This window comes from Delphinapterus leucas, chromosome 15 (genome assembly GCF_059928025.1).
Source record: "Delphinapterus leucas isolate spDelLeu-1000000601 "Yukka" chromosome 15, BTC_Dleu_Yukka2, whole genome shotgun sequence".
In the NCBI taxonomy this organism is placed as follows: Eukaryota; Metazoa; Chordata; class Mammalia; order Artiodactyla; family Monodontidae; genus Delphinapterus; species Delphinapterus leucas.
In genome coordinates, this window is record NC_143143.1 from 61,892,925 (window position 1) to 61,910,082 (window position 17,158).

Genomic DNA, 17,158 nt, shown 5'->3' on the forward strand with positions numbered 1-17,158 from the left:
TCAGGGTATTGTCATAAAGAGGGTGAAGGAAGAGGTGCTGCTTTAGAGTGGGTGGTCAGAGATGTAAGCCTTGTCCTCCCTGCCCAGTGAGGAAGAGAGGCATTTTTTCAACTGTTTCAATTGTTTGTGTAGGGTGCCAGAGACGGCCTCTTTGAAGAGACGACACAGGACCCAAGACCTGAAGTGTAGGAAGATGCCAACTCATCGGAAGAGTTTAGAGAACATCAACCTTGGCAGAGGGACTGGCTTGTGCAAAGTGTCCCTAGGCAGTAAGATCTTGGCATTTCCCAGAAACTGAAGGAGAAGCAGTGTGACTGAGGGAGGGCAAATGTGGGTTGAGAGGAGGTTGAAAAGTTGACCATGGAAGTGAGTTAGACTTGATTCTAGACATTCAAAGGTGTTTTATTTTGTGGTAATTTAATTGATTAAAAATAGGATATTAAAAATACACCAAAGAGCATAGAATTAAGTCCTCTTCCCGCACCTGCTTTCCAATCCCTAGTTCCCCTCACAGAGGTCATCACTCTTAAGCCCTTTCCTCTGTAGTCTTTCAGAGATGGTCACTGTATTCACAAGCAAATTTATATGTATAAATGTTTTTACACAACCAGTTGCTTGCTATAGACACTTCTACATCTTGCTTATTTTTTGCTGAGCTCTATGTTTTTAGTCGGCCTTCATTTTTTAAATTAACACACAACTTTATAAAGATATGCCATAATTTACTTGCCCAATCCCCTATTTGGGAACACTTAGGTAGTTTCCAGTCCTATCTTATTATAAATAAAGCTATAACTTATCCATTTGTTATTTTGCATATGTGGGAGTTTATCTGTTAAGTAAATTCCTGAAAGTGGAATTACCAGTAACTGAGTATATGAATTTGTTTTTTGTTTCGTTTTAATGCATATTGGCAATGTGCTCTACATAGCAGCTGTACCAGTTTGTCCTCCCATCAGTAAAGTATGAGACTGCCTATTTCCTCACATCCTGAGCTACACAGTGTGTTATCAAACCTTTTTATCCTCACCAATCAGATAAAAACTGAGAGACACTCTTATTTTGATTTCTTTTTATTAAGAGTGAAGTTGAGCAATTTTTCATATTTATGAGTCTTTTTGGGGGGGAATGTCTTGTTCTGATGAATTCTCTATTCATTTCATTTGCCCTTTTTTCAGTTGGTCTTTCTGTTGAACTTTTTTCTCATTGATTTGTGGAATGTTTATCCTTTTTTTTTCTACATATAAGTCATAAATAGTTTTCCAGCTTATTATTTATTATTATGGAAAAACTTTTATTTTCTATGTATTTTAATGTATAAGTCTTTTTCCTTTGTGGTTTCCAGGTTCTATGTCATTCTTATGAAGACCTTCTCTGTGATATCATAAAAATAATTCTGTTTTCTTCTACTTGGTTTCATATTTTACATTTCAATCTATGTTCCATCATAAATTCCCTTCAGTGTAAGATGTGTGGCAGGAATCCATAAATTTTTTCTAAATAACTACCCAATTATCCCAATATCATCATCTTTTCCAACTCACTTGAAATGTCTCCATTACCATAATCTATATTCCCAAGTGTATTTGTGTCAATTTCTGAATTTTTTATGTTCCATGGAAAGGTTTTTTTTTTTAATTTATTTTATTTAATTATTTTTATTTTTGGCTGCGTTGGGTCTTCATTGCTGCAGGCAGGCTTTCTCTAGTTGCGGCGAGCAGGAGCTATACTCTTCATTGCCATGCGCGGGCTTCTCATTGCGGTGGCTTCTCTTGTTGCAGAGCACGGGCTCTAGGTGCGTGGGCTTCAGTAGTTGTGGCACGTGGGCTCAGTAGTTGTGGCTCATGGGCTTAGTTGCTCCGTGGCATGTGGGATCTTCCCAGGCCAGGGCTCGAACCCGTGTCCCCTGTACTGGCAGGCAGATTCCTAACCACTGTGCCACCAGGGAAGTCCCCATAGGAAGGTTTTAAACTGGTACAGGACATGATCTGATTTCCATTTTTAAAAACTATGGTGTCACAATCACTTCAATGTGGAAATTTTTTTAAAAAATAAGTTTATTTATTTATGGCTGTGTTGGGTCTTCGCTGCTGTGCATGGGCTTTCTCTAGTTGCGGTGAGCCAGGGCTACTCTTCGTTGCAGTGCACGGGCTTCTCATTGTCGTGGCTTCTCTTGTTGCGGAGCACGGGCTCTAGGCGTGCAGCCTTCAGTTGTTGTGGCACGTGGGCTCAATAGTTGTGGCTTGCGGGCTCTAGAGCTCAGTCTCAGTAGTTGTGACACACGGGCTTAGTTGCTCTGCAGCATGTGGGATGTCCCCAGGCCAGGGCTCGAACCTGTGTCCCTTGCGTTGGCAGGCAGATTCTTAACCACTGCGCCACCAGGGAAGCCCTGGAAGTTTTTATTATGGAAGTCTCTGATGTGCTTTGGGAGGCCAGGAGAGAGCAGAGGTGTGAGGGGTATTTTAGGTGGAAGGTGCTGCCTCAGCAAAGGCATGGAGAGTTAACAGGAGAGTCCAGATGGGATGGCTAAGAGGGAATGGTAGCAAAGGAGACTGAATGTAAACATGTATCTGCATGTGCAGGACACTAAATAGGCACTGGAGGAGCCAACCAGGCTTTTTGAACAGAAAGGACATGAAGAGATTTATATTGGGGGAAGATAGAGCCTTTGGGGAAGGGAACTTTGCAATATTTATCAAGAGCCTTAAAAATGGCTCTGGAAAGATCATTGAAAAATAATCTTTGATTGGAATTGAATTTAAGAAAAGGAGTGAAATGCAACCAAATTTTATCCACAGAGATGTTTATACTAGGTTATTTATAACACAGGAAAGAAAAATTAAAACTGAGAATTCAGTAAATAGGGTGATACTTTAAATGGGTTAAATTCACACATATTTAATGATGGGGAAAAATACTCAAAACATAACACTTTGTAAAAAAAAAAGGGTTACAAAGCTATACTGAGAATTACTCTAATTTACTAAAAAATGTACATTACATACAACATATAGTAGAAAGAATTATGCCAGGATGCAAAAAGGTGGTTATTGCTACATAATCAAATTATGGATGATTTTATTTTCCTTTTTATAATTTCTATATTATCTAAACATGACTTTTTTTTTAAATTGGAAAGCATTGTTTAAAAAACACATTTGCTGAGATTTAGATGACGAGGAGATGCTTACGGTGTAATATGAAGTGAAAATAAAAGTATACAAAATTATATGTGTGACATGATCTCAACTCTAAATACCATGTGTAGGAAAAAAGGCTGGGAAATCAATATGATAAAGACAAAAGAAAAATGGAGAAAGCCCTTGTGCAGATGCTAAAGAGGAATGGAAATAGAGCGGTCAATAAACCAGAGATTGAGGTAGATGCTCAACCTCACTAGTTATCAGGAAAAATGCAGATTAAAACCTCAGTGAGATATCATTTCACACCCACCAGATTGGCAAAAATGAGAAAATCTGCCTTTTTTTGATAGATGGTTATTCAGCAGTCAGTTGTGATTTTGGTGTTTTCGTGAGAGGAGGTGAGCTCAAGTCCTTCTACTCTGCTGACGGCACTACTGCCTTGCCAACAATTCCCTCACCTCGGCCAAGAAAATCTGATAAAATCAAGTGTGATTCAAGAATATGGAATAACTTTGGAAAAAATTGTATTGTTACCAAGTAGAATTAAAGATGCCTACAACCTATGACCCAGCAATTCTATTTTTTGATATATGCTCTAAAATAACTCTTAACACGTGTGAGATGCAGGTATAAGGATGTTTATAGCAATACTACTTCTTTTAGCAAAAATATGGAAACTACCCAACTGTTAATTATAGCAAATGATTAACCAAATAGTAGTATGTTTTTACATAGTAATATGACACAGTGAAAAAATAAGCAGATTTAGCTATACACAGCTTGAAAGAATCTTAGAAACACATTGCATGAAAAACATTGCAAAAGAATAATGCAGTATGATTCCATTTATATATAGTTTGAAAACAGGCAAAATTAATTTACACACTGTGTAGGGTTTGTGGTAGCCAGCCACCTCCAAGAAGGCCCCCAAAGATCCCTGCCTCCTGGTATTCACACCTTTGTGTAGTCCCCTCTCACAATGTTCTGTGTGATTGATAACAAATGGCAGAGATGATGGCATGCCTCTCTTTCTCTCTCTCTCTTCTATCTCTCTGTCTCATCACTCACTCTGGAAGTAGCTAGCTGCCATGTTGTGAACAGCCATGGAGAGTAACAGTATGGAGAGGCCCATGTGTAATGAGAAACTAGATCCTCCCGCCCCACGGAGCCTTCAGATGACTCAGCCAACGGTTGACTACAAACCTTATTTGAGACCCTGAGCCAGAACCACTCTCTTAAACTGAATTCCTGACCCTCAGAAACTGTATGAGATAATAATGCTTGTCATGGTAAGCTGCTAAGTTTGGAGGTAATCTGTTCTGCATCAATATGTAGATAATTCATACAGGGAAATATACCTATGTGGTAAAATTATAAAGAAGTATAAGGGAATAATCAACACAACATTCAAGACAGCCATTGCACCTTCACAGGGGAGGGTACAGGATGAACCAGGGAACAGGATAAAGTTGGGAGCTTGAAAGAGAATAGAAATGTTCTTCTTATTAAATTAAATCGTATGTATGTGTACAGAATGTGTTGCCTTACTATTCTTTATACCTTTCATTCATTTTACATATACATACATTTGTATTTGTATCTACTCAATATCTAATAAAATCAGTTTATTAGATTTAAAAAACTAGAAGGAAATACACTTAAATGCGAAGAGTGGAGAGGTTGCTTCTAAAGGCTAGGTTATAATTATTTTTTTGGTTCTTTATTATTTTCTATATTTGCCAAATATTACAAACAAGTAGGCAATACTTTTGAAATGAAAAATTTTTAAATATATAAACACACACATATGTAAAATACAAAAAGGCATGCGTTTATAGATATAGATATATGAGGGTTTGTATTTGCATTAAAAGCCTTTGAAAGATTCACACTCATCTTTTAACACTAATTTTTAAACTGAGGAGTGGGATTGACAATGGGGTAGGGTGGGAGGCTTAGGGCATTTTCACTTTTTACTTCATAAATATTTATAAACTCATATGGATCTGGCTGCAAATCTTAACTCTGCTGTGTGACCTTGAGTAAGTTATGTCACCTCTTTTTTTTTTTTTTTCTTGCTGTACGCGGGCCTCTCACTGTTGTGGCCTCTCCCGTTGCGGAGCACAGGCTCCGGATGCGCAGGCTCAGCGGCCATGGCTCACGGGCCCAGCCACTCCGCAGCATGTGGGATCTTCCTGGACCGGGGCATGAACCCACGTGCCCTGCATCGGCAGGCGGACTCTCAACCACTGCGCCACCAGGGAAGCCCTATGTCACCTCTTTTGAGCCTCGGCTTTTTTCATCTGGAAATTGAAAATAATAGCACCTACCTGGTAAGGGTGTTGCAATGATTAAATAAAGTAATAAATATACAGCACCTAACATATATTCTCACTCTGTCATAAGCGTGTATAATATTTGTAATTTAAAAACTTTTTTAACATAGAAAAGTCTCCCATATTAAATCCCATATTAAAGTAGTTTGACCTAGGCCAGGGCCCACTGCAAATGGAGAGGATGGAATTTCAAGTGATTCCCCTCTTCCAACTCCCAGAAGAAGACAAAGGCACCTCTTGAGTCTGGCTACCACTTACCTTACGTGAGCTTATTGAAAAAAAACCCTGCATCAGTAGTTCCTCTCTATCCCCCCATCCCCCAGCCCCTGGCAACCACTAATCTAATTTCTGTCTCTATGGATTTGCCTATTCTGGAAATTTCATATGAATGGAATCCTACAATATTTGTCCTTTTGAGTCTGGCTTCTTTCACTTAGTATAATGTTTCAGGTTCACCTACGTTGTATGTATCGGTATTTTATTCCTTTTAATAAAGAATACTATTCCATTGTATGGATTTACCACATTTTATCTACTCGTCAGTTGGTGGATACTTGGGTTGTTTTCTATAATTCATCGCCTTTAATCACTGTGTGCTAAGGTGTCTGTAATCCTTCCTCCAAAATGGATTATACATCAGCTAGGAAGGAAGAGACCAGGACACCCACAGAGATCCCTGTGTTTGGTTGGAGGGGAACTGCAGAAGACAGATCTTTTTGATGACTGTCACCAATGGCTCACACCTGCAACCTTCTCCAGGGGGTGTCCTTAGGTGATCACAGCCACCTTGCCTGGAGGTGTCTGAGGGTTACGTCGCTACCCAGAGCCAGTGACCAGCTGTTGTCTGTTCTCCATGAAGCAGGAGGTCTCCAGTGAGCTGGAAGGCAGGTCCAGATTTCTGGCCTGGTGACCACAGGTTGGATGGTGGAGGGAGTGACAGACACGGAGTGAAGAAGATTTGGAAGGGGCAGGAGTAGACGTTGGGTCTTTCCCTCTCACTTTTTAAATATAGAGCTTGTCTCCCCCTCCTCTCTCCTTTGCAGACTCCTCTCCCCTTCTATAATAAGAAATAATAAATTCAAAGCACACAAGTGACACGTGGATATATTCTTAAAAAAAAATTAAAGATAAAGATCCAATTATCTATCCTTTCTGTCCACGAGTCCTGTTTAGCTCCTTCCCTCTGAAGTTCCCACTCTTGTCAGGTTGTTGTGAATTCTTCCATACCTTTCTCTCTATATACACATCCATGTTTAGGAGAGGTAATATAGGGCAGTGGTTAAGGGTTTGGCCTCTAGAGCTGGCCTACTTGGGTTCAAATCTTGGCTCTGTTGCATACAAACTATGTGACCTTGGAGAAGTTTTCTAACCACTCTGAGTCTCAACTTCCTCAATCTATAAAATGGATATATAACATTACCTACCTCACAGGGTTATTGTCAGGATGAAATGAGTTAACTATGTGCACAGTACTCCAAACAGTGCCTGGCCTATGGTAAGTGCCAGGTAAGTGCTAGCTGTTAATACTTAATCACACCCATGGGAAAAGTGGTACACTGTTTTGCATATTTTTAAAAAACATTATGATCAACTATACTTCAGTAAGAAAATATAGTTCTTAAAGTTCAGAAAAAAAAAACCCATAATGGTTTCATAATGAAAAAAAACCACCCATAATCAATCAGCACTTTGTGTTTTAACTCCAGAATGTGTCTCAAACATTATCTCCATATCAGTCCAGATCTATCAAACTCGTTTTTTTAAAAAAATTTATTTATTTATCTTTGGCTGCATTGGCTCTTCGTTGCTGTGTGCAGGCTTTTCTCTAGTTGCGGTGAATGGGGGCTACTCTTCGTTGCGGTGCGCGGGCTTCTCATTGTGGTGGCTTCTCTTGTTGTGGATCATGGGCTCTAGGCGCGCAGGCTTTGGTAGCTGTGGTGCACAGGCTTAGTTGCTCATGGCATGTGGGATCTTCCCGGACCAGGGCTTGAACACGTGTCCCCTGTATTGGCAGGCGGATTCTTAACCACCGCAACCACCAGGGAAGCCCCCAAACTCTTTTTGAACTGATGCTTAGTATTCCATCCTATAGACAGTTTATTGAACAACCCCCCCTCTACTAATGGACCATTAGGTGGTTTCCAATTTTTCACAACTACAACGCAGCAGCCTACTAATTGATTTCCCTATTTCCACTCTTGTTCCCCTTCCCCCTGTTTTCAGCACAGCAGCCAGAGTTATCCTGTTAAAAGTAGAGAGTAAATCAATGCTCAAAACCCTCCCAGGACTCCCACCTCATTCAGAGTAAAAATCAGCTTCCTTACTAAGGCCCAGTTGGTCTGCATCCTGCCCCAGAATATCTCTGGCCTCATCTTCTGATACTCTCCTCCTTGTCCATTTGATCCAGTCACCCTGACTTCCTAGCTATTTCTAAAACATGCCTCTCTGCTCCTGCCTTTGCACTTGCTGTTCCCTCTGCCTGGAACATTCTTCCTTCAGATATCTGCATGGCTTACTCCTTCACCTCCTTCAGGTCTTTGTTCAAACATCCCTGAGCTACCCTATTTATAATTGCAAACCCCTTTCACATGGATAAGGCCAAAAGAGTAATGACTGAGGGACTTCCTTCGTGGTCCAGTGGTAAAGAATCCACCTTCCAATGCAGGGGATGTGGGTTCGATCCCCGATCCGGAAACTAGGATCCCACATGCCACGGGGCAACTAAGCCCGTCCGCCACAACTACCGAGCTCGCGCTCCTCAACGAGAGGGCCTGCATGCCACAAACTACAGAGCCCACGCGCTCTGGAGCTGGCTCGCCACAACTAAAGAGAGAAAGACCCGCACGCCACAACTAGAGAGAAGTCCGCACGCAGCAACGAAAGATCCCGCATGCTGCAACTGAGACCCGACACAGCCAAAAAAAAAATAAAGAAAATAAATAAATAAATATACAAAATAAATCAACAAAAGAGTAATGACTAAAATTGTGGATAGGGTCTACCAGATATGTCTGCGCTTCCTTCCAGGTCTAAAATTCTGCTTTGGTGATTTCAGACCTTAAAGTCTCCCATTCGTAAATAATGGGAACTTGAGACCCAGCCTACACTACAATGGATGCAGAAGGAATGACAAGAGAGGAATCTTTTGGGCCAGGCTTATTACCTCTTGTTAATCTGGAAGGACTTGGGAAGATCTTGCACACATCCTGGCCTCCTGGCATTGCCTCATACACTCATTCACTCACTGAGCACTTTCTGCCTAGCAGGCCCTGGACACAGCACAGCTTTGATACCCCTTCCCTCCTAATATAAAGCAAGTACCTTTACCTCCACCCCTACCAGTGGCCCTGCACGTACCTTGAGGTCGGTGGGCAGCCACAGCCTAGGCAGACCCTGCCCTCCCTTTGTCCCTGTCCAGCCCTCCCTTCCTCCGCTTCTTGTCATGGCTTTGCATTTATCATCTCTTATTATGAGATATTATTTACTTATTTATTTATTCACCTTGTTTAGTGTCTGTCTTCTCCACTAGAATGTCAGCTCCCTGAAGACAGAGATTTTGTCTGTCTTTTCACTGCTATATCCCCACATTTAGCACAGCGACTGGCACATTGTAGGTGCTCAGTAAATGCTGCAGTGACTGTGCCTCTGTTTCTCCGTGGAAAGTTGATAAGTGTGTCTCTTGGAACTAAACCTAGAAATAGAAGTGCTAGGTTACAGGGCACACACGTTTGACATTTTAAATATGTGTTGCCAAGTTGCCCTTTAAAGCAGCTGAACGCATCCTTTTCCCCAACCTTCTGAGTTACCTTGTAAATCTTTGATACCATCAAACTTTTAATTTTGGTCAGTTTGATAGGTGAAAAATGGTACTTCTTTGTTTAAATTAAGTTTAAAATTTAATTTCAGTATTACTACTGAGGCCAAGCACCTTTTCATGTCTTTAATGGCCAGTTTTGTTTCTTCTTCTAAGAATTGCCTATTTTCCCCATTTTTTCCCCCTATTGAGCTTTTGTCCTTTTCTCACTGATTCTTAAGAGTTTTTGTTGTTGTTGTTGTTGTTTACATTTTAGGTTCTAATACTTTGTTACATGTGTTGGAAATATTTTATCCTTCAGTTTTGTTTGTTTTTCTTTTGTCAAACAGAATTTTAAAATTTTGGTTTGGTCAGTCTTTTCCTTTACGTCTTAGTTTTCCCCTTATGTCTTACTTAAAATTTTCCTACCCGATGTCATAAACATATATTTTAACTTAAAAATTTTAATTAAAAAAAGTCTATTTATTTTGGCTGCACTGGGTCTTAGTTGCGGCACGCGGGAACTTCATTGTGGCATGCAGAATCCTCAATTGTGGCATGTGGGATCCCCCGTTTGCGGCATGTGGGCTCATAGTTGTGGCATGCAGGTTCCTTAGTCGCGGCATGCATTTGGGATCTAGTTCCCTGACCAGGGATGAAACCCTGGCCCCCTGCATTGGGAGCGTGGAGTCCTACCCACTGGACCACCAGGGAAGTCCCTAAAATTTTTAATTTTTAAATATCTTTAGGGTTTTAATTCATCTGAAATTTGTTTTTGTAAACGGTGTTGGATAAAAATCTAACATAATATTTTCCCCAAATGAAAAGCAAATGTCCTAACTCCATTATTTGTTTCCATCTGATTTGAAATTCTACTCAGCATTTACTAAATTCTGATATACATGCGCCTGTGTCTGAACCCTTAAACTCTTCTACTGATCTTTTGTTGTTAAAAAAATTTTCTATGCCAATACCCTGCTTAAAAAAATTGTGGAAAATTTCAAATGCATATATGTATGTGTATGTATATATGTATATTGAACCTGTCACTCAGTTTTAGCAATTATCAATTTGTGGTGAATCTTGTTTCATCTATACTCCCATCTGCTTCCCTTTCTGGCATATTCCAGATTATTTTGAAGCAAATTCTAGAGTCATTTCATCCTCATCATTTCCATGTGTATCTCTAAAAATAAGGAATATTGAAAAACAAAGACAAACAAAAAGACCCAACTCTTGCTGTTTTTTTTTGTTTGTTTGTTTTTGTGTTTTCTATTTATTTTTTGAAGATACTAGATCTTTTGTCCTGTAGAGTTTTCTCGTCTGGATTTTGCTGATTGTATCCCCATAGACTCAACTGACGATACTTTTAAAATTACTATAATTTCGTAGTATGTTAATATTTGTGAGATCTGTTATGGCGATTGCCCCCTATTATTTTTCAAAATTCAGATGCCACTTCTTGTGCTTTTTTCCTTCCATGTGAATTTTAAAATCAACTTGGCAAATTCCATGACAAAACCTATTGCGATTTTCATCGGAATTGCCTTGAACTTTTAATATGGAGAATTTACAATATTAGATCTCCCCATCCATTAATAAGGTCTATAGCTTATTTAATTATTTTTATAGTTATTCAACGAAGTTTTAAATTTTCCCGTAAAGGTCTTAGGCTTATTTTTAAAAACTTTGTTGCCTTTTTCGTTATTATGAACGTTGATCTTTTTGTTCTTGTTGTTGCTATTATCTTCTAATTGACTATTGATGATATATAGGATCAGACGTTCTTAACTCAAATCCCATCTCCTCTACTTAAAAAATGTGATCTTAGATAAGTTTACTCAACTTCCGTGAGCATTTGTTTTCTCTTCTACAATACGAGGGTAATAGAGCCAAGGATGCAGACGGCATTAAAAGTGAAAGACCAAACCTCCAAAAAGCCGCCGGCTTTAGCCAGTAATATTGGGGCGAGGACTGGATAAAGAGTTTGAGAGACTCCTTCACGATTGGCAGAGAATCTGGGGGCGAGACTATGTTGCTTGCAGGGGACTCGATGTTAAAACGAAGTGAATTCCTAAGAATAATCAAAGGCACGATGCACAACTACAGGGAGAATTATAAACTAATGAAGAATTTCCTTCCGTGAAAGTTTTGGGGAAGTTCAGGACGCGCGCCTGTTACCTAAATAGACTCCCTCTCTCTTCGGTGGGTAGTACCACCTTTCCCAAACAGTGTGTAGCCGACCTTTCTGGGCCTTGTGGTAATTTCCTCTTTCGAGTTGTTGCAGCCGGCTCACGCAGTCGCACTACATTTCCCAGGAGTCTCCGGGGCCGGTTGTTTTCTTGTCCCTCATCCTGACTTCCGGCCTCCCTACGATCTCTAGGGCCAATCGGAAGGCTGGGATAGCTGGTTCCCGGCACTCTGATTGGTGCGTTTGACTGGAGAGTCTGGGTTCAAATTTTCAACGGTACTGAATGAGTCCCGCGGCGGGTCTTCCTGGCGGTCGGTTGTCAGCGCTGAGGCGAGGTGAGCCGAGGGGAGAAAAGGCGAGCAGCTGGGGCGCCGGGCAGACTTCTCCCTGATTTCCAAGTGGCTGGAGGTCTCCTCCTCCTCGAGGGCTCAGCTTCTGGGACGGTGTGCTGCTGGGGCGCCGACCTGACCCGCAGAGCAGGAGCCGGGCTTCCGCCCACCCTTCCCTTCATGACAGGATTTCCCCGGCCGGACCGGGACTAGCGGGCTGTGTCTACAGGTAGAGGCGGAGGCCGGCGTGGGAAATAGGTGGAAGGAGGAGTGGGGGGAGGCTGTGGGCTAAGGATAACGGTAACGACAATTATATTATTACCCAGCACACATGAAATAAGCGTTTACCGGACCAAGCACTCTGCGTTTTCTCATTTAATTTTCGCCCCAATCCAGTGAAGTCGGTGCCAGTCTTAGCCCTCCTTTATAGGAGGGAAGCTGAAGCCCGTAATCTAGATACATTTCTCGAAATGGGTGATACAGTAGCCCCACCCGCCCTCAAGATGTGTGGCATTTGGTGGAGGAAAAAGATGTGGCCTCAAACAACTACATTTCAAAACTGTTGTGCAAGATAGAAAGGTAAATGAGGTGAGAACATAATTGAGGACAAGTTTAATTCCACTTGGAGTTGTCTTTCTATTTGGGGATTTAAAATTCATTCTGTTTTATCCCTATCTGCCCAGCCCTCCCCCTTTGTGTGGTATCACTAGGTATTACTGCTTTTCTAATTTCCTGTCCTAAAACACTTATAGATCGGAGAGGGAAGGAAAAGTGAACCAGGCTGTAATATTGTAGGATTGTTTTTCTCCCTGGTTTCTTGATACATGGTTTCTTTTTCTCACCTACAGTTTCCTAGTACTTAGGTACCAAGGACTTCCTCCCTATCAGTCCTGCTTAGGACAAGACAGCATCTGAGTGCTCTGCTGATTTTGCTTTAAGACCATCACTTGGAGTTCTCCCTGGTTCAGCCTTACCTTGTCTTGACATTCTATGGCCTTTCAATTTGTCTCACTCATCAGATGTCAAAATTCAAACTGTTTGCTGCAATACTAAGGATATTTTTGTGTTGTGGCCTCAGTGTATCACCCCCTGTCAAGCCACCTCTAAATCAAACTTACGTTGTTTTGGAGTTGTACTGTGGGTGTGTCAATTCAGTATTAAGTTGGCACTCTTGGGATCAAAATTATTGTGGCTCCCAGCTCACTTAGCTAACTAATTGACCTTTGAGGTTGTACTGTGTGCTCAGTATTAGATACTGTGTGTATACAGATGAATGGTTTCTGGTATGCTTGAGGCCAAAAGTCTGATTCAAATTGACAAGTGACAATTAGAACAAGACAAGAAAGCATCTGAGTGCTCTATTGTTTTGTATTGTAAGCGCCCTGGCAGTTTAGAGGTGAGGGAGATCAGTGAGGCTTAAAACAGGCAAGGGTGGCTTTGTGAAGCAGGTGGGACAGAAACCGTTCTTGATAAGGAGAGTTTAGTTAGACAGGAACCCGAACAGTCTTGGTGCATGGAAATCACCCATTCAATATCTGTTGAATTGGAAAGACAAGAAGGCATTATCTAAATTGACTACAAAATTTCAGGTATGAAAAACTGGATATATTGAATTAGATTGGTAAATTTGTTTAAACTTTCAAATCATTTAAAGAAAATAGTTATTTTGGCCCACCTTATTTAAGTCTGTGTATTCCAACCTTAATAAAGTTAGTTTATCCTGCAGCTGCAATTAAGCTTCAACAGGAGACAGGATTATGTGGGAAGGTCCTTCATTTCTTGTTCAGGTATCAGGAGAGGTTCAGAATCCACCTATATTATTTCCTATATGTATTTTTTCCTCAGCCTTTCCTGGGTCTCTTCCCTAATTCTTTTTTTTTTTTTTTTAATATTTGGTTGGGTTTATTTTTGTTTTTGGGTGTGTTGGGTCTTCGTTTCTGTGCGAGGGCTTCCTTTACTTGCGGTGAGCGGGGGCCACTCACTGTCACGGCATCTCTTGTTGTGGAGCACAGGCTCCAGACGTGCAGGCTCAGTAGTTGTGGCTCACGGGCCTAGTTGCTCCGTGGCATGTGAGATCTTCCCAGACCAGGGCTCGAACCCGTGTCCCCTGCATTAGCAGGCAGATTCTCAACCACTGCACCACCAGGGAAGCCCCCTAATTCTTTTTGAATTGCTTGGGAAGAAAGGAGGAGGAGAGATTTAAATGTCCTTTGGCAAACTGAATTTTCTTTGCCATATGGGTAAAGGTAGGAAGCAGAATTTACTACAGGGAGATTGAACAGGCCAATCAATTCTTTTTTTATAAATTTATTTATTTATTTTTGTCTGCGTTGGGTCTTTGTTGCTGCGCACAGGCTTTTCTCTAGTTCCGGAGAGCGGGGGATGACTCTTCGTTGCGGTGCGCTGGCTTCTCATCGCGGTGGCTTCTCTCGTTGCAGGGCACGGGCTCTAGGCGCACGGGCTTCCATAGTTGTGGCTCCTGGGCTCTAGAGTGCAGGCTCAGTAGTTGTGGCGCTCGGGCTTAGTTGCTCCACGGCATGTGGGATCTTCCTGGAACAGGGCTCGAACCCATGTCCCCTGCATTGGCAGGCAAATCCTTAACCACTGCGCCACCAGGGAACAGGCCAATCAATTCTGTGAATAGATCTGTGTCTGAGACAGATCAGCAGCTAGGGTACTTTGTGAAAAAAGTACAGATAACTGGGAGGGGTTCTGTTTTTGTTTGTTTGCATAGAAAAACTTGATTATAGGGGGAAATTAAAGATTAGTGAGAAAGGTATAAAATTGTATGTAGGAGCATACTTTAGAAAATTTTTATAAAATGCTATTTCTACTTTTTAATTAATTTTTTTAAAGCTAAGTTTTTAAAAAAATATTTATTATTTATTTATTTTGGCTGTGCTGGGTCTTAGTTGTGGCATGTGGACTTCTTAGGTGTGGCACACATGCGGGATTTAGTTCCAAACCCCAGCCCCCTGCATTGGGAGCGTGGAGTCTTACACACTAGACCACCAGGGAAATCCCTATTTCTACTTTATTAAATTTAAAAGGGTAGCAGAAGTTTTTTCATATTTTGAGTGTGCCTACTCTTTGTCCTGATGTTTGAATAGGATAGAAGTGCGCACTGCAACCCCTTGATGTCAGTGTTCCTAAGTTGCAGGTTTCAGAAAGGTTGCTTTAAAGTGAGAGTATGTAACCACAAAGATACTGGGAAACAGCACATGTACACTAAAAAACTTGAAGAACATTTTTACACTAATGAAACAACAATCTTTTAAGAAGTCTGGCATTTGGGGGGATCCATGCTATTTAGACCTTAGCTCTCAGAAGCACTCTTTGGTTTTAAGAGTGGATATCCTTGGTATTTTATAGCAGCGGTCCCCAACCTTTTTGGCACCAGTGCCTGGTTTTGTGGAAGACAGTTTTTCCACGGACGGGTTTGGATGGGGGTGGGGGGCATGGTTCAGTTGGTAATGCAAGCGACAGGGAGCGGCAAATGAAGTTTCAATCGCTCGCCTGCCGCTCACCTCCTGCTGTGCGGACTGGTACTGGTACGTGGCCCGGGGGTTGGGGACCCCGGGTTGGGGGGTTGGGGTTTTATAGCTCCTTCTGTTCTCTGTTAACCTTTTTTACTACAAAGAACTTGAACCTGTTTCATCACCTTTCTGCTTCTTCCAGGTTCTTGATAAGAAGTACTTTCTAGACTTCAAGATTTCAGGAGAGGTGAAAAAGTATATTGCAACTTTGAGTCAAGCCTGTAGACAGGTGGACTGACAGACGATTAAACCACAGGTAAAGCTGTATCCACAGTATTACATTAAAAAGGAATAAGGGGGACATTAATATATTAGCTTCAAAATTCTTTAAATAACTAGCTTATCTTTAGAAAGTAACACTTATTTTGGAAGAAAATTTATTTAATATGTAAAAGCAAAAGAAAATAATGTCACCCAATATCCTACCTCTCAGATAAACTATGGCTAGCATTTTGATAGATTTCTTTCCAAATTTTGGAGGGTATCTATATTTGGTTTTAAGAAACCATACTCTAATAACCTTCATTTTTTTTTCATTTAATAATTAGGTTATGAAAATTTTTTCATTTTATTAAAATTTTGTATAACATAATTTTAGTGGCTATATATTATTCCATTATATCGTTCTACCATAGTATTTTACCCAGTGGAACCATTGGTCAAAAAGAATGCATATATATATATATATATATATTTTTTTTTTTTAGAATGCATATTTTTATTTTCTTAATTTTTAAAATTTATTTATTTATGGCCGTGTGACATGTGAGATCTTAGTTCCCCAGCCAGGGATTGAACCCGTGCCCCCTGCATTGGAAGCGCGGAGTCTTAACCGCTGGACTGCCAGGGAAGTCCCAAAGAATGTGTATTTTTAAGACTTTGGTATGTAGCACCAAATTGCTTTATAGGAAAATTGTGCTGATTTACACATCCACCAGCAGTGTATGTTCACACAGGCACAATTTTTTATTTTTAAAATATAGATTCAAATGGTGCAAAAATCAAAATAATATAAAAAGGTTTATAGTTAAAAACCTTCCAACCCTCTCATTGTCTACCTCACTCCCTGCCACCTCATTGATTATCACTTTTTTAGGGTGTGTGTGTATGTGGGTGTGTCTCTGTCTGTCTCCTTTCCAAATCAGATACCTTTTGAGGGATATAAATCTCTACAAGACTGAATGATTGAGATTTGACTAGGATTGTGACCTCCTGTAGCCCCACTGTCAACCCTTACAAACTCTTTCAGCTTCTTACTTTTGGAACATCAGAAAACTTTGGTATTAAAAAGATCTGTGTTGTTATTTGGCCTAGAGGTAAATGGCATCTTTGATTTCTATCCAGGTCCTGTTAGTCATGTAAGAGTGGATTATGGTTTGTAGAGTTCTGTGGATGAATAAAAAAAGCGGAACTGAATTTGTAATCCTTCAAAAACAGTGATAAGAAACTCACAAGTTTGGGAGGAAAATGGTAGAAAAATGTATTTGCTTGAGATTTCTGGACAGTGATGAATTAGAACAAGTGTCCATGTGTCCTGTGCTGACTTCTAAGTGCTTGGACAGTGAGAGATTGTCACTGGATTTTAAAATGACCCAATTTTGCAAGCTTCATAGATCTGTTTCTGTAAATAGATCCGATTTCATCATAGAAGTTAGCAAACAAATGTGGAAACACAAAGTCCATTAACTTCCTTCAGACTTAGTTTGTGACTTTGATGAACATTTAAAATTGCTGTCTGTATTATGTTGCCATTTACTGTCTCCTGCTAATCCTTATGTACAAGAAAAAGAAATGTAGGTGTTTTCTCCCTGGTTAAGATGACAATAACTC

At 40.6% G+C, this 17,158-nt stretch overlaps 1 protein-coding gene across 6 annotated transcripts in view; it reads left to right on the forward strand.

Moving 5' to 3' along the window:
• Positions 1–11,699: 11,699 nt before the first annotated feature.
• Positions 11,700–17,158, forward strand: part of TPX2 (TPX2 microtubule nucleation factor) — a 65,406-nt gene continuing 59,947 nt past the window's right edge. For 3 of the 6 annotated variants that reach the window (XM_022592744.2, XM_022592743.3, XM_022592739.2), the window contains exons 1-2: positions 11,811–12,021; positions 15,471–15,584. The gene's annotated coding sequence lies outside the window, so the exon portion shown is untranslated. The other 3 variants (XM_022592740.3, XM_089896669.1, XM_022592742.3) reach the window with 3 other exon arrangements.